At 46.1% G+C, this 22,425-nt stretch overlaps 1 long non-coding RNA gene across 1 annotated transcript in view; it reads left to right on the plus strand.

Annotated features, from left to right (window-relative positions):
* Nucleotides 1-13,066, plus strand: part of LOC121704084 — a 15,030-nt gene extending 1,964 nt beyond the window's left edge. Inside the window, exons 2-3 of the long non-coding RNA XR_006030228.1 lie at nt 12,347-12,452; nt 12,891-13,066. This is a non-coding gene — a long non-coding RNA (uncharacterized LOC121704084). The remainder of the gene's footprint in view (nt 1-12,346; nt 12,453-12,890) is intronic.
* Nucleotides 13,067-22,425: the final 9,359 nt, after the last annotated feature.

The raw sequence follows: 22,425 nt of genomic DNA on the forward strand, positions 1-22,425 counted from the left end.
TATGTTTGCAGCGGTAATTACATGAAAATATTTTACCGTAGAACTTTGGGAAATCCCATTCAAGCCAATAGAGCGTTCTACTTGCCTTATGAAGGGCCGTGTAATTAATATATAATATTGCTTTGTGACTGTGACTGGCTATGGAGAGATGTGTGAATAGTACTCACCTTGAGCTTGCATATGCCTATATATGTTCATGGACATATTTGCGTATGTGCTCTTGTGTAGGTGTAAGTGTGAGAGAGAGAGAGAGAGAAAGAAAGAGAGAGAGAGTATGCATTGTTGTGTGTATAATTTTAGATGGAGGTTTATGCAGTCTACTCCTGCGCCATTGGTCAAATCAATAAGATTTGTTTCCGTTGTTCCGGTGCCTTCCGGCGTTCACCACCCACACCACTCCACGCTAGTTAGCCACAAGACATCCCCTCATACAACAACCAAGGCAGAGTAACGTAGGGCCACAGTCATTCTACTCTTTTAACAGCAAAGCTGCATTTCAGTTGCTTTTTCCCCACTGCAGTCTGATTGTAAACTAGATGTACCGCAGAGCGGTACAAAATATGACCGCCGCCCAGTCCAGCACATTTTTTCCACAAAAAGAAATCACGCTTAAGGCCTATATGATTCTAACTGTCTCACTAAATTGCATTATCCACACTCAATTCTCACTGGTATCTTTTTATACATTTTATCATTTTATACAACCCCACCTCCATCTTGCCTGTTCATAATTCTGAGAAATTCTTGATTGTTTGTGTTATGTTATGTGTGTGTGTGTGTGTGTGTGTGTGTGTGTGTGTGTGTGTGTGTGTGTGTGTGTGTGTGTGTGTGTGTGCGTGCTTGTGTGTGTGCCTGCGTATGTGCCTGTGCATGCAAGCGTACATATGTCTACTGTGTGAGTATGTGTCATACGTATGATTACTGTGAATGTATGTGTGTGTGTGTGTGTATCTGTTTGTGCACATGTGTGCACATGAAATGGGTTAACATGACCCCTGGAGGCAAACATACGGAAAAAAATGGTCATCCTAGGCCCTACAGTTCTCAAGATATTCACAGAGAACTGTGTCTGGCCTACCCTCCTTTCGGGGGGTCCAGTCACGTGGGGGGGCTACACATCAAAACGAAAAATGACGGTTCCATGCTATCCATGTGGGGGTACATGCCCACCAAGTTTTGTGTACCCCGGTCTTTCAGTGTCCCGGGAATCATTGACGGAAATTTGGGCATGCGAAAAAGAAAAAACAAAAAAAAATCTGAATCGCGGCGGTCATAATAAGGTTCACTTGTGGAGGTAATTCACATTGAAGTTCCCCTCCTGGTCTCTCTGTTCATTTTTATGGCACCTGCCCCTGCTGTCTCTCTGGACTCTATATAAGGTGAGTTTGGCAAGCAAGAGTGCCACAAGGATGCCGTGTGTGTGTGTGCATGTGTGTGTGTGTGTGTGTGTGTGTGTGTGCGCGTGCGCGTGTGCGTGTCCGAGTGCGCGTTTGTGTGTGTTTGTTTGTTTGTCAGGGCTAGCGGACAACGGCACCAAGAGGTGCGAGGTGTCAGCATTCTTGGGCCTGGCACTCGGAGACAGATGGCAGGCAGCCGAGCGCTATGCTATGCTATGCTATGCTATGCTTCGCTCCAGCACATGACCCAGTTCCCACACGGGGAGGGAATGTGCCTGGAAGGCGTCTCAAATAACAACAAGAACTGTCAAATAAAAATAAATACTTGTTTTTCTTTTTTTTTTTGCGATTTCCAAAAAGTCCTCAAAGCCAAGGTAACATTTATGTTATGAGCCCGAGCACAGCTGTCCATGTGTTTGTGCAGACGGTGATGTGAGACCTGACGCAGGCTAGAATGGAGCACCTGCAGTTTATTGTGGCTTCAGACTCCATTCCTTTCACTGGGGTCGAGGTGTACGTCCTAGAGTCTTACGATGGCAAATGATTTAGGTTATGGGCCCTGAGAGATGTTGGTGGTCTTAACTGGTGTTGACCGGTTTGCTTTAGTACGGTGCAAGACAGAAAAAGCAAAGTAGCAGCTGCTACAGTATGTAAAAATCTTTGGAGTATTTTGTAACAGAATTCCACTAACTGGTACGTGTACGTGTGCGTGTGCGTGTACGTGTGCGTGTGTCTGTGTCTGTGTCTGTGCGTGTGTGTCTGTGACTGTGCGTGTCCGTGTATGTGTGTCTGTGCGCGTGTGTGCGCGTGTGTGCATGTGTGTGTGTGTGTGTGTGTGTGTGTGTTTGTGTGTGTGTGTGTGTGTGTGTGTGTGTGTGTGTGTGTGTGTGTGTGTGTGTGTGTGTGTGTGTGTGTGTTTGTATGTGTGTGAATGTGTGTGTGTGAGTGTGTGTACGTGTATGTGCACGCGCGTGTGCATTTGTTTGTGTGTGTTGTGTGTGTTTGTGTGTGTAACAGCATGTGTGTGTGTGTGTGTGTGTGTGTGTGTGTGTGTGTGTGTGTGTGTGTGTGTGTGTGTGTGTGTGTGTGCGTAGCTGAGTGAGCACAGTTGCCATTAGGAGTGGGGTAATAACACAGTGGGGCAGAGGTCACAGGAAATACTCCTCAACCCGATTGTTCCACCGCCCTGTGATTACTGCTGTAAGGAGACCAGTAAACACCAATGACCCTGCCGCAAAACGTACACACACACACACACACACTCTCTCTCTCTCTCTCTCTCTCTCTCTCTCTCACACACACACACACACACACACTCTCTCTCTCTCTCTCTCTCACGCACACACACACTCTGTGTGCGTGAGAGAGAGAGAGAGATCCATTGCCAGCCACCTTTGCTCGTAGATCACTTCCAGGACTCAATCTAGCACGGCATGTTCAGTAAATGTCCATCTGAGTCATTCCCAATAAAGGAGGCAGTTTATAAAGGTGTCTCCCTTTAGAGAGAGTGTCATGAACACGCCAGGTCCACCACCACCACCACCACCACCAGGCCACCCCACCGTCCAGCACGTGCAGCAGTTACTCCTGGACAGGATGTGGGCCACACACTTATGGTTATGGCTATTGATCCTTTCTGGTTTGATTTCTCTTTTGTTTCTTCTGCTGTCTCTCTTAGCTCTCCATTCCCTCCAACTGTCAAAGCCACCCCCCCCCCCCCCTCTCTCTCTCTCTCTCTCTCTCTCTCTCTCTATCATTCCTCTTCCGCTCCCTTTGTGATTTCCCTTCCAGACACAGAGCAGATCGGAGCGCTCCCAAATTGGATTAGCTCTGAAGGTTTCCTTGAACAGGCGTGCTGCCCATCAGTGAGATGTCTGGGAGCTCATTCACAGAGAAGACAAAGAATGAGATGGGGGCAATGATTAGAGACATGGACAGCGAGAAAGAAAGAAAGAAAGAAAGAAGCCAGACGCAGAGAGGAGGGAGGAGGGGGAAACACATACAAGCACACACACAACCTTGAACAGAACAAGATCGATGTAGATTCTGAATAGCATAGACATCCACATCCAAGTGAGAGTATCTAGGTAGGGACCTTTAGTGCTCATCATACTTTCTCTACAGTAATAGCAAACCTATTGTGTGATCAGAATGATAGATAAGATCAATAAGATCAATAAGATAGATATTTCATGGACAGAATTAGTTTTGTCTATAGAAACAAATTAATTTCGTCCAGTCGTTTATTCACAAGGTGCATGTGAACAATCGAACAAACAAAGGAATGTTGTTTCTTCAACATTTCAACACTTTTTTCGTTTTGATCTGTAGGTACACTTACTAATGTAAAGGCATAAAGGCATTATGGCATTATGGTGTTACATGGCTTTTTGATAGATTGATGCCTGTTATAGCACAGAATGTGTCCTCTATGTGAAAGGTTTGTTACATTTGCCGCCCCCAGGCACTAACACCCTGACCTGCGTTTGTCCCTTCCCCTCAGCCTGACATGTGTTTGTCCCTTCCCCTCAGCCTGACCTGTGTTTGTCTCTTCCCCTGAGCCTGACCTGTGTTTGTCCCTTCCCCTGAGCTTGACCACTGTGCTAAGCAGCACAACATGGCCCTCTGCCCCAACACACCACACTACAGCCACCTGCTGCACTTGAGACTACACACGGCCCATTAAGCACACTGCAGTAGGAAGCAGCAGGTGAGAACACAGCAGGTTTCACTCCGACTCTGTTTCACCTCTGGGCTTTGGAATACAGAAGTACAGAACTAATAGTGTACACATAGTCCCCTTCTACAATAACACTAAAGAAGAGCTTTTTTAGTGCACTTGTTTCTGTCCTTCAAGCAAGCCACACTATACTGTATGCAAGCCACACTATACTATACTGTATGCAAGCCACACTATACTGTATGCAAGGTCCTTTTTTATTATTTTTGCTTGGGTACACAAATGAACGGCGGAGTGTAGTGTCCCAAAACACATATTGTACACACATACTGCCAACACATGCAGTAGCAATACTGAACAGCAATGAGTATACAGGGAGTGTAGTGTCCCAAAACACATACTGTACACACATACTGCCAACATATGCAGTAGCAATACTGCACAGCAATGAGTATACAGGGAGTGTAGTGTCCCAAAACACATATTGTACACACATACTGCCAACATATGCAGTAGCAATACTGCACAGCAATGAGTATACAGGGAGTGTAGTGTCCCAAAACACATATTGCACACACATACTGCCAACATATGCAGTAGCAATACTGCACAGCAATGAGTATACAGGGAGTGCCACGTGGGAATGCGTCTGATTAGTGTTGGAAACATTCTCACGGATCGCACACGTCAAGACGCCCAGCTCTGCTCTTGGTCGTGTCCCGTCCCGTCCTGAGGATTTGCCTATTACGGTCCGCTTGTCAATAGTGATGTCAGTTGGCCTGATTAGCGTCTCTGACACCAAACATCGTGCACATACGTTTCACCCCCTGGGACGTTTCTCAAAAGCCTGGAGCGACCGATTCAAATGAACTGCGTGGAATTTCTGAAGAGCTTGTCATACAGTAGCAGATGTTTGTGTATGTAAATGCATCTCCTAATACCTCCCATAAAAACAGGTTTGTTGAGGCAATTCCTCTTGCTGCTTTGTGGCCTGATGTTTGTCTTCATTTGCTTATTATCACTGTTAACTCAAACAGAGGACTGGCACCTGTGGCTGAATATTACTTTTCTAGATATTAATGGATGAGTGTTGTTGCTTTATGTAAGACAGTGCTTGTGACATAAAGGCCGAATGCTGTTATTGTGATATAAAATGGGGTCGGTTGGGTGTTTAAAAGCCATGAGTCCGCTGTCAGTTGTCTGTTTCCACCTCAGTGTCTCATCTAAAGACTCCTTCATAAGAAAATGGTCCCATGGGTTCTGCCAGCAATTACATCCCCACATCTAAGAGAGAGAGAGAGAGAGAGAAAGAGAGAGAGAGAGAGAGAAAGAGGGAGAGAGAGAGATGGAGGGGAGGCGAAGGGGCTTATTTGCTCCCCTCTTCCTCCAGGGATTCCGGCTCGTTCAATGCGTGTCTCTTTATGATGCCGTGGCTGAGGAACAGGTGAATAAACACGACCGCAGCTTTATTGGTTTTACGCAAATCCGACGTGGACGCACGCCGGCCACATCATCCACGTTTCAGTAACCGCAAATACTGGAGCGAGGGGAAGAAAAAGAGCGAGACAAAGACAAAGAGAGATGCAGACTATGAAGGAGATCATGAAGGAAACTGTGAAGGACACTTTGAATGAGTCTGTGAAGGAGTTTAACAGGGAAAATCCCTGTGTATGTGTGCGTGTCTGTGTTCTCTATCCAAACCACACCTATCCCATTCCATTGTGTGTGTGTGTGTGTGTGTGTGTGTGTGTGTGTGTGTGTGTGTGTGTGTGTGTGTGTGTGTGTGTGTGTGCATGTGTGCATGTGCGTGTGTGTGTGTGTGTCAGTGTTTGTGTGTGTGTCAGATGTGCTGGGCTGATGTGTTTGCCGTGAGATGGGTTGTTTGCCGGTCACCCTCTGAATTGGATTATGGGATTTGGATGCATTGGCTCTCCATCACTAGCTCATGTGTTTCCTTTCCCACTGTCCCACTGTCTGGTGAGCGACACGTCTGAGTAGCACCCGTACCCGAGTGCCCATGGCAAATCCCCGCAATCTATGTGATATTAATCACACACACTAACACTCGCACGCTAACACACACACACACACACGTACCTCCAGGTTTCGATTGTATTGTGGCCAATCAAGCCTATCAATTTATCCTGAACCCTTGTTACACACCATCAATCTGTTTTTTCATTTCTCCTCCTTTTCACACACACACACACACACACACACACACACTAACACTCACTCACACACACACACACACACACACAAACACCCACACACACACACACACACACACACACACACACACACACACACACAGCACACACACACACACACACACATAATGCCATAACAACTGTGCTAGTTGTTGCAATCCATCCAGGATTTTCCAGTTCCTGATACCCCACTACAAAGCCTGCTCTGCTTCTCTGACACACTCTCCCACACAAAGAGACCACATGGGGTCTTGGTCATCTAACCCCCCCCCTCCAATTCATACACACACACACTTTAACTCATACACCACACACACACACACACACACACACACATGCAGTGATTTATACCAGTTTTCTTGTCATTGGTGCTGGGGCCATTTTGTCCAGGTTGAGAGGTCCTCCATTACAGATGCTCTGCTGGGGACGCGGGGGGGGGGGGTTGAGAGTTATGAGCCAGTGGGTGTAATTGCTCTCAAACTGCCCCCTGATGCTGTTGTAATAAGGGGACCTCCAGGCACCCCCCTACGACACTCCCACCCCACCTCCAACCACGCCTCTGTTGGTGGGGTGTAGGCATCGAGGTCACCTTCGCTGTAAATTTGCCCCCCGAGTCTTGGTCACTCTCCTCCGCTGTGTCTCCAAGGGGCTGTTTACGCCCGCAAGTGTCTTCCCCAGCTTCCCCCCCCGACGTGATCACATCACACCGCTGAAGCTGTCAACTGGGAGTATGGGACAGAAACCGCACCCATGTACAATATGGAGGAGGATGGATGAGCACACACACACACACACACACACATATATTCACACACACACACACACACACTCTCTCTTCCTTTCTCTCTCTCTCTCTCTCTCTCTCTCTCTCTCTCACACACACACACACAGAAATGGATTTAGGGATAGACACACTGACACATGGAGCAGTATGTGTGGGAGAACAAGTCTGCATATATATATATATATATATATATATGTAGTAGACCATTAGGGTGCAAATATACTGTGAGAAAAGCACATAGTCCTCAAAACTACATTTTCATATTGCATTTCATTGTAATTCATAGAACCCTCCCCCCTCTTCCTCTCTCTCCCTCTCCCCTCTGATATTCAAGACTGGCAGGGCAGTGTTTCAGGAACTGACCCAATAATGAGCAAATCAACCCAAAAATCATGTGATACATACACACACACACACACACACACACACACACACACACACACACACACACACAGGCACAGGCACCTAACCCTTGTAGCAGGCGGCTGTAGCAGGCAGCTCACTGCGTCAGGATTAGTGTGTGCTTCACCTCACTGTGTGTTTACTGTGTGCTGAGTGTGTTTCACTAATTCACGGATTGGGATAAATGCAGAGACCAAATTTCCCTCACAGGATCAAAAGAGTATATATGCTTATACTTATACTTATATACACACACACACACAACCATACAGGTACATGTGTAGATGCACAGAAACACACACACAACCATACAGGTACATGTGTAGATGCACAGACACACACACACACACACACACACACACAATTACATGTGTAGATGCACAGACACACACACACACACACACACACACACACACACACTGTGTGTGCGTTTTCAGCTATGAAAGCACACACAGCCATATGTACAAACAGAGAGAGAGAGATGCACGCCTGGCCACAGGTGAGAGAGAGAGAGAGAGAGAGAGATGCACGCCTGGCCACAGGTGCGAGAGAGAGAGAGAGAGAGAGAGATGCACGCCTGGCCACAGGTGCGAGAGAGAGAGAGAGAGATGCACGCCTGGCCACAGGTGCGAGAGAGAGAGAGAGAGAGAGATGCACGCCTGGCCACAGGTGCGTCTGACTCGGTGTGATGAATAAGACGGAGCGTGTGATGATGGAGAAGCGTGGCGGATGAAGTCGTTAAAGTGAGAGATTGACAGGAGTGGACAGCAGGGTCAGAGGAGGTCACGTCCATCCCTCCAATCCTCCCTCCATCCCTCCATCCTTCCCTCTTTCTCCCAGAGGAGTCGCTCAGGGCCTCATCCATCCCTCCAGTGTTCAGCCTGACAGCAACATCACTGCTGTTTCTAATCCTCAAATGGAAACACTGACATTATTAATATTGCACGTTGGCCTCACTGAAACTGGAAGTGTTAGCCTTCAGTAATCACAATTTGTTTTGACACACCAAAATATTCTGTCCTCTAGGCTGGACTTGGCTGGACTGAAAGCATCATGCAATTCATTGTTACTTCATTAAAATGAAAATGAAACAAAAATATAGATTACATTACATAGATCTGTTGGGCAGTTTGTTTTTTGGCCTTTTAAAGAGGTTGCAGAGGCTGATGGACTCAGTTGGACCATAGTGCACCCTACTGCCTTCTCTTAATCCCACCTCCAACAAACACCATTTCCTGACTTTACGAGGTCCCTTGTTAAATTGTGTACAATCTCGTGCTGTGAAGCCTGTCACCAGAACGGGGGCGGCATTGATTTTTTTTTTTTTTACACTCCCATATAACACCTGGAAACCGCTTGAGGTTGTGAGTCATTGTGGCTTAATTTGATTTTATTCGTTAACTTTGTAGTACCGTAAAAGAAAAAAAGATTATAAATCAGATGCAATGAACGATCGCCAGTGTCAAGTTTGGTTTGAGGTAGAGTTGGGCTCAAACGATGGAGATGGCCAAGCCGCGCCGAGAACTTTAGGGCCGGTATCGACAACATTTCTGGAGTCGTCTGCAGATTTCATTTTTCTCTGCAACATTCCATTGATTTTTCCTCATTTTCCTCCTCTCACCTCTGATGTGGAACGAACAGAGGATTTTCAGTAAATGGAAAAAAACTGTGACCGTGGTTACTCCCTCCCCCTCCCTATACTGCACCTGCAGACAAGAGGCAACACATAAATGTATATTTGCCTCGAGCATAAGAATGTGTGAGGTTTGCGTGAGGTTTTGTTTCGTTTTGTGAATAACCTCGGGCATAAATGTACAGACACTAAACATGGTTATTAAGACCCATTATTGCACTCCTCGGGGGAGGACGACAAATACCCCCCCCCCCCCCCCCCCCACTGGCAAACGCAGACATGGAGGATCCATTCAGTGTGCAGGCTCCTCGTCAGCACCATTGGATTGCGCTGATCTCGCTGTTAATTAGTTTAATTAAGGGAGTCTCCCACTACATCCCCAGTCCTGCTGACTGATCGGAAAGCACATGGCATTATGGGTAATAAGAGGGAAGAGAGTGACATGGTGGCAGTTGTGGTCGATGAGCTAGAATCATGAGCTAAGCATCTCTCCTCTCTTGGTATCTTCTGGAAACCATGTCATTATTTTTTCCCCTTTTTCTCCTGACTCCTTCTCTCATTCATGTCTTTGAATCCTTCTCTCACTCATTTCGTTTTGTTGCTTCTCCTGCTGATTCTATCTCTTTATTTTGATCCTGGAGAACTCGGGGATGAAGTGCTCCCTTGTGTTTGTGGATTTATGTGCAAGGCACACACACATCTGTGTGTGGTTGTGAGTGTGAGCGCAGGTGTGTGTGTGTGTGTGTGTTAGGGTTGCCACATTTGATGTGAAAATCCGGGACACAAATAAATAAATAGAAAAAAATAAATAAATAAATTATACTATGCAACATTAAGTTATTACAAGCAGTTATAAGTTTCATATATTAAAAGGGAATATCAACAACAATGACACCTGGAACCTGCCAGTCTATCTCTCTCTGCACTCAAGATGCGTTTCCCAGTTAATTAGAGTAAGTAACATTCATGTTAGATGCTGCTGCATGATCATCCTTGCATGTAACACGAAGTTGGTGCATTTTAACATCGTAAACATTCTTGAAGAGAGAAAAGCAGTTATTGGCTATTTATTGGCTACATTTTGGTACCCCCTCTGTCCCTTGTGCGTGATGCACGTGGTGATTACAATTTTGAAACAGTTTCTTACCTATATATTTGCCCTGATGCACTCGTTGATGCAGACAAACGCACTCACTTTGGACTCCTTTCGCTACTGCTTTTATATTAGCCAACAGGGCAACTAGGACAGGCGTTTAACTACAAAGTGGGGTCTGGGTCTGTGGTTGCGCGGCAGTTGCTAGGTAATAATGTGAACTCTATTTTTGCTGCCAATCACCAAAAAGCATGTCTGTGTACGTAGGCTACACAGGATTTGATGTACGATAAGAACAAACCAGTTTGAAACTTGCAGAAATTATAATCAGTTAAAGTTAATTTTCACCAAAAAACGGGACAATTCGTGTCCCGGGAAATATTATTAATTATCCGGGACAAAAGAGCACAATCCCGGGAAATCCAGTGCATGTGGCAACCCTAGTGTGTGTGTGTGTGTGTGTGTGTGTGTGTGTGTGTGTGTGGTGACAGGAGGTGGGGGCTGGAGAACATAGGGCCTGATCGGGCCTTGATTGACGGCCTGTTGGAGCAGACAGTGGAAGCGGTGCTCATCTTTAATTGAAAATTGAGACAGTGTCAAAATGAAATGATTGATTTCTGGCATCTCCCCCTCCCTCCAGAGTCTGGGCTGCTCGACTGGCTGGGGATGGGGGTTAAGAAATGGAGAAGATGGGCGGAGTCAGGAGGGTGTGTGTGTGGGGGGGGGGGGGGGGGGGATCGTCCACCTAAATGGACTCCTGATGAGAAAGATTGACGACGAGGACGAGGATGGACAGAAGGTAGAGTGTGTTGAGCGCTCACACACCTATCAGACACTCCTTCAGCCTCCATAGAGAACAGAAAGAGAGAGACAGAGACAGACCAAACAGACAGATAAGTGACTGGAGAAGAAGATGGACATGGATGTTATGGAGGGGTTTTATGTGCCCTTTATCCTTTATGTGCCCTCTCTCTCTCTCTCTCTCTCTCTCTCTCTCTCTCTCTCTCTCTCTCTCCCTCTCTCCATCGCTCTCTATTGCAATTTACAGGGGAAAGGGCAGAAGTTCCACACATTTAATTGGGCTTCAGTCTTTCTCATTATATTTATTCAGAGTTCAGGCCGTCGCACAGTTGTGGAGACACGCTTCTGTCTCCCCAAGATGTGCACCGCCCCATGGCCAACCTACACGCAGACACAGGCTAGCTCATTGTGGCCCGTAATGACTTTAGTAAATACCTAATAACATCTGGAGAGAATGAATAGGAAAGAGCAAGAGAGAGAGAGAGAGAGAGAGAAGATGATGAGGTGGAGGTGGATGAAACGAAACGTGGGGAATGAGGGGGGGGGGGGGGTGCGATCGAAAGATGATGGCACGACATGGAGAGAATTCTGTTCTCAGCGGCAGAAAAGCTCTAAAAGACATTTTCTTTTGTTTTTTTCACCCCTCCTTCTTCTTCAAATCAATCGCAGCAGGGGGCCATTAAAGCTCTGGGCCGAGGTAACTACCTGTGAATTAATGAGTCGATCCGCATACAGTACCAGAGAAGCCATCAAAAGCCCATTAGCCAACGACGAGAATGCTGGTGTCACGGTCCACATTCCGATGCCTAATGGAGCCCATTTTACATGGCACCTACCTGTTAGCAGTGTTAGCAGTCGTGCAGAGAGCTTGTTTACCCCCAAGGCTGTTTTTGACTGTCTATCTGTCATCTTCATCAAATTTGCCCTACAATAGAGTAGTAATGGTTTCTACAGTTGACATAATATTGGAAGTGTTTTATTGGAAGTGTTTTATCTCATGGCTTTATGAGGAGGTAGTGTTAACAAGCCCAATGGCATGGCAAGGCATTTGAGACCAGTTTATGACCTGCATGGACAATAGCACTATTGAGTGAAAATAATGTGCAGGAAGTGAATAGACTAGAGAGAGAATAAAGAGGGAATGTTCCATTCCCTAACATGTTTACCCAGCGTCTTAACTGTTCCACAACCCCCCCCCCCCCCTCCTCCTGGTCCATCTTTTATCTTTTATCTCATTTCTCTGGCTGAGCCACATGACTTGTTCTTGTCAGCTATATCAGGAAGTCCAGTGGAGCATGAAGAAATACTAGAGAACTGTTCTCATGCAAATTCCTTCTCTCCTCCAGGAAACTGGCCATGGGTTGGTTCCCCTTTGCAGTCCAATGAGCCGGATAAAAACTGAAGGGACTCTTGGCTGTGGGATGTGCTTCCTTCTGCTCCCCAGCATTAAACGTAAACAAAAGATTGCCTGTCCAGAAGACATGTGCCACTTAATGTTGCCAGATTGGGTTGAGTCATTTCCGCCCAATCACGTCCGAAACCCCGCCCTCTTCAGCAAAAAAAACAACAACAATGATTTTGTCATAGAACAACCATTTAACTCAAATTTGATCTGCCCACCTAAGGCTTATTTTTTCCCGCTCGACAAAGTAAAAAGAAGCCCAATTGGGCGGGCATCCCCGCAATTTGGCAACACTGGTGCCACTGTATTTCCTCATTCTGACCATTACATAAACACACATCAATGCAAATGTTAGTAAAAGCTATTACAAAACATGTAGGAGAGTGTCAAGGAGAGTTCTTGTGAAATCATAACACTGAACGGTACAACCGAGAAAAGGAGAAGTCAGCAATGTCATTTGAAAAGATGTTAGGTGGTTTCTTTTTCAGAAGCTGTTCCTGAGGCAAACGTCCCCCATGCTGCATCCATCATTTCCCCCTGCCATAAGTCACCTTGAGGTCACTGTGTTATTACACTGTACAATTTACATTTGACATTTAAAGGCAACTCTTCATGATCTTTTCAGCTATGATGTATGTATTTTATATTTTACATCTGTGGCTATTAAAAGTAATGGTCATCTGTTTCACTGCAAACACAGCTGTAATTGTAAAACGTACAACATATTGTAAAACGATTGTATGTTGTCTTTTATAGTTCCCGTAATGTCATTCTACTCATGTGCTTTTGTACCTGCATGTACATGGTGTAGTGATGGACAACTTGCTGTTTTTTATCATTCCTTTCATCTGTCAAGAAATAAATGGCAAAGAAGAAGAGTGTGAATTCATCTTTACTCTTTTGTGTGTGTGTGTGTGTGTGTGTGTGTGTGTGTGTGTGTGTGTGTGTGTGTGTGTGTGTGTGTGTGTGTGTGTTTGTGTGTGTTTGTGTGTATTGACTGATTGGTGTCAGCAAGGAGCTTTTTGCGCCCTACATCCTGTGAGCTGTCCATTCACGTTTCCTTGTAGCAAGAGCTTTTTTTTTTTCTTGCCGAAGGACCTGCAACTGTGCACATTCTCCTGGTGCTCTTTGCATTGATGAGAGGGCCTCTCTCTAATTAAGGCTCATAATGGTCTAATTAATTTTCGCCCTGCTCCGCTAACAGTTAATGAACATGAGAGGGGGTGGATGGTCCCTCGGCCTGAAGCAGACTCACAGCTGTAACGATTTGACATTTCTTCTCATCTTTCTTTCTCTTCTCTACTCTCCTCTGTTCTTCTGAATTGCTTCTTTAGTTTCTGTTTCCTTTTTTCCCTACTCAACATCTCTCTTTCTTCACAGCTTCTCCCCTCTTTCATCTTGTCCTTCCTCTTCTCTTCCCTATCCCTCCATTCTCTTTCCTCTACAGCCTTTCTTTCCTTCTTTGTTCTTCTGAAATGTTGCTCTTCTCTTCACTGCTTCTCCCCACTTGTATCATTTCCTTCCTCTTCTCTTCTCCTCTCCTCTCTCCATTTCTCCTCTTCTCCTCTCCTCTCTCCATTTCTTCTCTTCTCATCTCCTCTCTCCATTTCTCCTCTTCTCCTCTCTCTATTTCTCCTCTTCTCCTCTCCTCTCTCCATTTCTCCTCTTCTCCTCTCTTCTTCTTTCTTCTCTCTTTCATGCTGAACTACACACTGAAACACAGATCAGTGGAACCTCCATCACACCAAAGGCCCGGTTAGACGCAGAAGGAAAGCTCCAACGTTGGTCGGTGGTGGCCTGCCTTTCATCAGCCCTGCCCAGAGGACCTTCAGCAGAGGAGGCCAGCACAGGTTAATAGGGTCTGGAGCCACAGTGACACAGTAGCTTCAGCCTAACAGAGGGACTTAGGTGGGGTGTTAGGGCAGGTGGGAGTGTGTGTGTGTGTGGGGGGGGGGGGGGGGGGGGGAGGTGTCTGTGGGAGGCAGGAGGTTGTTCTTGTATCGGTAACTCTGTGTGTGTGTGTTTGGGGTTGGCAGATTGAATAAAAATGTAAATGGCGCGATCAATTCAGTACACCAACAACCCTGTCAGGAAAACAATGTATGTGGTGTGTGTGTGTGAGAGAGGAGGGGGGGAGGGGGGAGTTGTGTGTGTCTGTGTGCTGATGAATTTGTATAGTATGTGGTGTTCGATTAATCTTGGTGATCAATGGGACTGACTGATGATAGGAATATCTTCTCCTTGTGTCCTTATTGATCTGGTGATTTAAGTATTAGTGAATGTTGGGCTAGACAATATGTTTATATGTTTGTGTGTGTGTGTGTGTGTGTGTGTGTGTGTGTGTGTGTGTGTGTGTGTGTGTCCTTGTGAGGGAGGGCGAGTTTGAGTTAGAGGCTGTGTGTGCCATTCATTGACATCCAATGAGATTTTACAGGATAAGGATTCTGCTTTCTCCTGGCAGGATTTGTGTGGTGTTACCTTGTTTCACCTCAGATGTTCAGTTTCACCATTCAAATCTCATTATATGGGATTACACTGGATTATATTTCTCTTTCTCTCGTCATCTTTGTGCGTGGCTGTAGGGTGGTGACTAGCACACAAAACTCTGATTACTTTCATTTTTTTCCTGTAGCCTAGTCAGTTCCGGCCTCTTCCTCAGATAACATTTTAAAACACGTTCTAAACCTGATATTGCCTATGTTGACATCATTGCTCTGTCACATAACAAGCATATGTTATTCTAAAGCGTTACCCAAACTCATTTGGTGTAATTGTTGCTAGTGTTAACCCTTTATTTGTTTCATTTCTGATATTCATATTAATCTGATAATTATGTATGACTACATATAAAAATGAACTACATTTTCTGCAAATCTATGAATCTACATATTGACTTCCAGAGAAAACTTACCATACCATCTCACTGAAACAATCTTGCTTATGTTTTAATTGAAATAAAGCACCCATATATTAGCATGATATATAAAATATTAGAGCAGAAAAAGACATTAGAGAGAGTGTCATGAAGCTCCCAGCTGTGTAGATGCTGTGGGTCTGAAGATGAGCGGTTTTGTGATGGTCTTGGGGTGTGGAGGGACAACACTCTGCTCCAGACAGATGCTCTGCTCCACCTCCACCACTCTGACAGGAGAAGATGGAGCACACCTGGGCCGGGTCGCATCGCGGAGGAGAACACGCACAACCCAGAGGAGGAGGAGGAGGAGGAGGAGGAGGGCTTCCTGTGATTTCTCCCTTCTTCCCCTCTCTTGATGACCAGCACGAGGGATTTGCAGCATACATCCTATGTGCAAAAGCACATGTGTGACAGATGCAGTTATCGTGGGTTGTGTTTGTATGAGTGTGAGTGTGTGTGTGTGTGTGTGCATCCAAGTAAGCACTGTTTGTATGTCTGTACGCCTTTCCACTGACGTGATAAATATTCACACCCCTGTGTTCACACAACTGAGTAGGCCTTAGTAAGGAAGTGTACGTTTGAACCTCCACAACACACAGTCATGTATGTGCTCTTTTACTGCCTTCTGACAGCTTTATGTAATTGGTTAGGCTGGGCTGGAGCAGGTGAGTCTAGGACCGGCGGCGTTGACCTTTAACCCCATCGGCATTTACAGGCTGTTCCATGAGAATTCCTTCTGACCTGCGCACTGTTTGAGAGGAGATGCTGTAAAAGTGACTGTCGTCTGATGAGAGCGGAGGGTTGGGGTAAGTATCTGTCCCCAGGGCTGCTGACCTTTTATCTTGTCTCCCGGGGCAAACACACACACACACACACACACACACACACACACACACAGCTGCATATAAACACACACATATCTGTACTCCATAATGGATCTTCTCCCTGAGGACTCTGAAAACACCTCTGCGCCTGAGTTGCAACAACAATGTGTGTGTGTGTGTGTGTGTGTGTGTGTGTGTTTGTGTGCGTGTGTGTGTGTGTGCATGCATGCGTGTGTGTGTACATGTGCGTGCACACGCTTACATGTACACACACATACATACATACATACTGTACGCACATACTCACAGACACACACAACTAATCTCAGACATGTCGGAGGAACGCTCTTGTCCTGCGGTGTCAGTCACACACTGGCTTTTGAGGAAAAGGTTGCAGTGTTCCCTAGGCAAGGATTAAAGGAGAAACAGTAGCCTTTTTTTTAAAGGGAAAATAAGAGCTTTGCTCACCAACAAGCCCCACCACTGGGAACAGAGGGCAAACACTGCTCAGTGTACTGATGGATCAAAGGATAGACAGCACCATACATTTCTCAATCCAAGATTAGCATGGATAGTGACCGATGACTAGTGACCAAATAGTAACATACATTAAGATAGTCATATATACACAGGTTAATGTAGTACATTTGTTTACATTTGAGAAAAAAATATTGACATGTTATGAATGCAGACTTTCTGATTTTTTATATGTCCCTACTGTGAATATTTGAAATATCAACACTGTGTTGGGTCCTTTGGTTGTGATTGCTGAAATTGCATTCTAGAGCCTAAAGGACAGGTATGGTATGTTAATCTTTTAAGCTAAAGGCCATGGAAATGCTGTTTGAAATGTCATCCCAAACGTGTTCTGGGTTTGGATAAGCCAGCAAGATATAAAAATGTCTAAGAGACTTCTTTGGACATACATCATCTGCAGGTAATTGATGAGTTGCGCCAGACACAACATGCTAAGCCGCATCTATGACAGACTACACAAATTACAGCCAAAAGACGACACTGCATGTCAAAATAGAGTCCCGAGCATTTACGAACATGCCCACTCGAGGAAGACACACCCACACACACATACATGCTGGAGCGAGGGGTTATTCCTGGTGTTATGTGTGAGCCAGGGAGTGGGAGCCAGCAGGGAGGGATGGAGGCTCCATGGTGGTGGATGCCCTGCTGGAGCAGGGAAGCAGATGGCGGAGGGAAACGTCTGGCTGCTCTGCGGCTGGCACCCCCTGGAGGGGCACGGGCAGGATTGGACATCTCAACCCAGCTGGGCAAGCGTGAGGAGGGGGGGGGGGAGGGGGGAGGACGGGGAGGTGTTGATTAGTGGAGGATTATGGCAGGTGGAGAGATGGGGGTACAGAAGGATGGGATGGAGGAGCAGGACGGGAGGAGAGGGTGGAGGAGGAGGAGGAGGAGGAGGTGGTGGTGGTGATCAGGGCTAGGCCAGAGCTTGGCTGTTAATGATTGCTAGCTAGGAGTTGAGGCATGTGTTTCAGGGTTTCCTGGAATTGATTAAAAAAAGAAATACACACCCCACCAGAGAGAGAGAGAGAGAGAGAGAGAGAGAGAGAGAGAGACTTTGTGTGTTTTAATGGCTATTTTTGAGTGCCTATATTTGGCTGTGTTTTCTAATTCCAGGAAGGTTAAGTGTATTGTAAGTGCAGGCACTTAAGTATGGCATTTGCTGCCCAAGCATTCCCTAGTTAGAAGCAAATCCTGATATTGCCACAGTCTTTACCAAAAATGCCCATGTTTATGTCTGTCTGAGTGTTCTGTGTGTCTGTCTATGTATGTGTGTGTGTGTGTGTGTGTGTGTGTGTGTGTGTGTGTACTGTATGTGTATGTATTTGTGTGTGTGTGTGTGTGTGTGTGTGTGTGTCTGTGCGTACATGTGTACGTGTACATATACGTGTGTATGCGTCTGTGTGCGTCTGTGTCTACGTCTATGAATGGGTGTGTGGGCGCCTGTGTATGCTTTTCATAGCCACACGTGGGTGTGAGCACGGTGCCAATGTATACACGTTGTCGTGGCTGATTGTGTCTGTCAGTCAGCACGCTAATCGTTCTGCACCATTTAACACACCTACACATTGGCAAAAGAACGAAGGTGTCCTGCAAAGGTTAATATGTTCCTGTCAATCACGCCGGCAGCAACCACAGCTACTCTCTTCCTCCCAGCTTTCTTTATCTAAGGCCGCCGTGCTATTCTTTCCCCCGAGCAGAGTACATATGGTGCGTATGGTCACACTGAAGGCCTTACAGAAGCACTATTCAGCTCAAACCCCCCCAGAGGAGAGAGTGTGGAACACAGGTGATGGACTCTAGTTGTCTTTAAAGATGCTAGCGTGCTTTTTTTTGCCATTTTGCCATCAGGGCTTCTGTCCTTTGTGTCCGTGATATGAAGGCCCCCATGGCGTTCTAGAGGGATGATATCTCTCTCTGCTGTCTATTTTTTTACACACACACACACACACACACACACACACACACACACACTCTCCCCTTTCCCGACCTTGTTTTGAAGCATTTCATTTTCCAGGCCCCCTAAGTCATAACAGATGAGGTCATCAGAGAAATGCACAGTGTATAGATAATCTTTGATTCCTGCTAGTGGCATCTCTATGTGGCGTGTGTGTGTGTGTGTGTGTGTGTGGGAGGGCGCACATTTTGACTTCTCCAGAACATTAGCACATAACACCATGTGGTCCCCATGCTCACAGTCATCAGTGCTAACTGACCCATGTGCCCATGCAACCTCACTCTCTCTCTCACACACACTGTTTCACACTCATGCTGACCTCTGTGAACGTGGGGAGAAAGAGAAAGAGAGATAGAGAGAGAGAACAATTAAGTGAAAAGAGAAGAAAAGAAAAAAAAAAACCATGGCATTACCCCTCAGTGTTGTCACAGCACACCTGCATTCACGGGGAAACTGGCAGGCGTTCAACAGAAGGGGTGAGAGTTTGTGTTATCACAGTGAGTGAAGCTGAGACAGATTGAACACAACAAAGAGAGATAGAGAAAGAGGGAGAGAGAGTGTGTGTGTGTGTGTGTGTGTGTGTGTGTGTGTGTGTGTGTGTGTGCGCGCGCATGCATGTATGTGTGTTGGAGGGGGCAGGTGAGTGGCATTGATGAGCTGCACTGCTTTGATCTCACAACAGCCATCACCGTGCCTGCCAATGAACAAAAGGCACTGCACTCAGTCACCCCTTTCTCTACCTCTTCTTTATCCCTTCATCCCTCTCTTCTAACACTCTCTTTTTATGCTCTCCTATCCTCCTTTCTGTCTCCCAAACAAACCCATAATTCTCCTGCCTTACCCCCCCCCCCCCCCACCTCCTTCTTTCTCTCTCTCCTCCTACCTCTCTCTCTCTCCCTGTCCTCCTCTGTCCCTCGTTCTGAGCCGGTGTGTGTGTCTGTGTGTGTGTTTGTGTGTGTGTGTGTGTGTGTGTGCGGAGTGTACTCAGCCCAGGGGAGAGACTGAGTGTCTGGGGCAGTACCATCGCAGCCAGACAGGGATTCTCTCTCTCTCTCTCTCTCTCGCTCACTCTCCCCATCCCCCTCCGGCTGCTCCTGATGGTCTACACCCACTACCCCCTCCCTTACACACTCACACACACACACAAACATTCATACCTCATCAGTATGCAGCAGTCGTCGCAGCTGTGACTCCAGCCAGCCTGTTGTCACACCCACATCCACACACACACACACACACACTCACACACACACACCACATGCATGTGCACACACATACACAGACACATACACAGACACATACACAGACAGACACACACACACACACACACACACACACACACACACACCACACACTCAGGTGACAGTTTGTCTACTCAATACTGGCTAAGCCAGCGGGATCAGAGCAAACAGTGCTTGGGACAGTGGGTATTCTACACTTCCAGCGACGGTTAATGTTCATGTCGATTGATGCTGAAATGGATCCTCTGCCTACCGAGCAGCCTGCACAAATATACACATGGGGACATGCTCACTCACACACACACACACACACATACTCTCACACACATACTCACACACACACACACACACACACACACACACACACACACACACACAAGCAGAACTAATCAATCATGGTGACTGTACCTCCTAAGCGCTTCTGCTACATTAAGCTGTGGTAGGCCTTAAGGGGATCTGCAATATAGCAGTGCGGAGGTGGAAATATTACTCTCACGTGGGGGATCTTATCTATACTCTTAACATCGCAGGAAATGGGCTTTGTGTAATAAGTGACAATCATTTCAATCAGAGAGTAGCTATACAACCACTCATAATACTATAAGATGAATAGGCTTATTCAATTAGCTTGTGTGATGTATTCCTGGTGAATCATTCAGCTGACTTCTATTGCACATCTTTCATACTCACTGGACTTGGAACTCATGCAGGTGTTTTTAACCACTTGAGTGTATAGTAATAGACATCTATGACGTTTCGACAGCAGCTTATTTTTTTAAAAGATAAGCCATTGCCATCTAACTAGAAATAAGCCACCGCCATTGGCATCTTACCAAAGATAACATTGCAACAGCGTCGCACTGCCACGTTCACTTTCACCTTTGACCTCCTCACGAGTGACTGACCCTTACACGATTAACAATTCCAGCGAGGCACATTGTTTATGGAGGCTTGCGGTGCCCCACGCTACTGTGCGTGAGTGTTGTTGTAGTACACTCCCACGGTGTCACACTATTTACCCTGAACACATTGACAGGTGCATACGAGGAGACTGCGTGTTATTGTGGTCGTGGTCAACAGCCAAGCCGTCGCCGTGATAGCACCTGATTCAACTCTGATGCAAAAACCCGCATATCTGGCAAAGGATTGCTATTTTGAGTCAAAGGAAAACATGGGGGGTCATCAAAGCATGTGTGTCATCCAGTCAACATCAATTAAAATGGACAGTAAAAAACATACAAGAATCCAGTCAACAATGGGAGGGGGGTGGGGGCAGTTATTTGCAGCTAATGGATTGGCTGGTTCTGTGTAATGCCAATACACCAGTAACACGTCGATGAGGCAAACGTGACGTCCAATGTCCAGTTTGCGTAGAGGGCCACGTCACTGGCCAGGACCCAACAGCACTTCAGTCACGAGTGGGGTGGCCTTTTCGGTCTAACGTTTTTCCTATACGCACACAGAGGTGAGCCAGTGAACTCTGAAGGGGTGCAGTGTTTGTTGTCTGTCAAATCTCACCGCCGCTCAAACAATGACTGTGTGTACACACCGCAGACAGAGCGACGTCAACACCTGCTTTGGGATAACATCTACGGCACACGGAGGTTGGAAAAAACATTGCATAAGCTCGCCATTGGCCACTGTTTGTTTTAGGCTATTAGCACGCTGGTTAGCCTGTTTCAATAGAGTGGTCATAGGAAAAAGAACATGAACAAATCGCTAAAGATAAGGATTGGACTGGAAGAATGCCACAAATAGTTTAGTTAAGTAAAGGCACACAAGTTACAGAAATTGGAGGCCTGGTTGAGTATGTCCCATCTCCTTTTTCTTTTTCACTTTTTACTTTTTCATATTTAAAAAGGCTTTATCATTTACACCTTTAAAAGTCCTTAGTGAATCGTGGTAGTGCGATTCTTGTCTTTGCATGATTCTAAAACTGTCCAAAAAAGAGAATAGCAGAGAGAGAAAAGACAGGGAAGTTTTTTTCAGTCGTGAATTTCTCCTTCAGATGCATGTGTGGTGTTATTTTAATACCAAACATTGAAGAGGAGGGTTTGTTCCCCTGTGTTCTTGTTGTGTCCACCTCCCAGTGCATTTATATCCAGTCTGTGGTGATGACACACATGCACCTTTGTGATGGGAGAACAACCTTGGGAGGAAGGCCTGAGCCACAAGAATGTAGGCCTGAGAGAGAGAGAGAGAGAAAGAGAGAGAGACCCAGAGAGAGAGAGAGAAAGAGTGCTTTAGATAAATCAGGCGACATTTTCATTCAGTGCAGAATGTGAAGGCTAGAGTCTTAAAGGTTTGTTAACAATAGCTGACATTTACTGCAGATTGTGTGTGCAGTATGCACCTTGGTGAGGGGGTGTCTGGTTTAATTATGTGAACTGTCTGACTCCAGCTTTGAGTGCGTCGGTGCTGATGCTGATTGGACAAGCCAAGGTTGTTTATTAAAAGGAATCAACTGAACTGTGCATACATAGATTGTTCAAGTTGTGAATGGTGAAGGTGTGTGTGTGTGGGGGGGGGGGAGTGGATATCTTCAGATCT

The sequence above is a fragment of the Alosa sapidissima genome, chromosome 2 (assembly GCF_018492685.1).
Source record: "Alosa sapidissima isolate fAloSap1 chromosome 2, fAloSap1.pri, whole genome shotgun sequence".
In the NCBI taxonomy this organism is placed as follows: Eukaryota; Metazoa; Chordata; class Actinopteri; order Clupeiformes; family Clupeidae; genus Alosa; species Alosa sapidissima.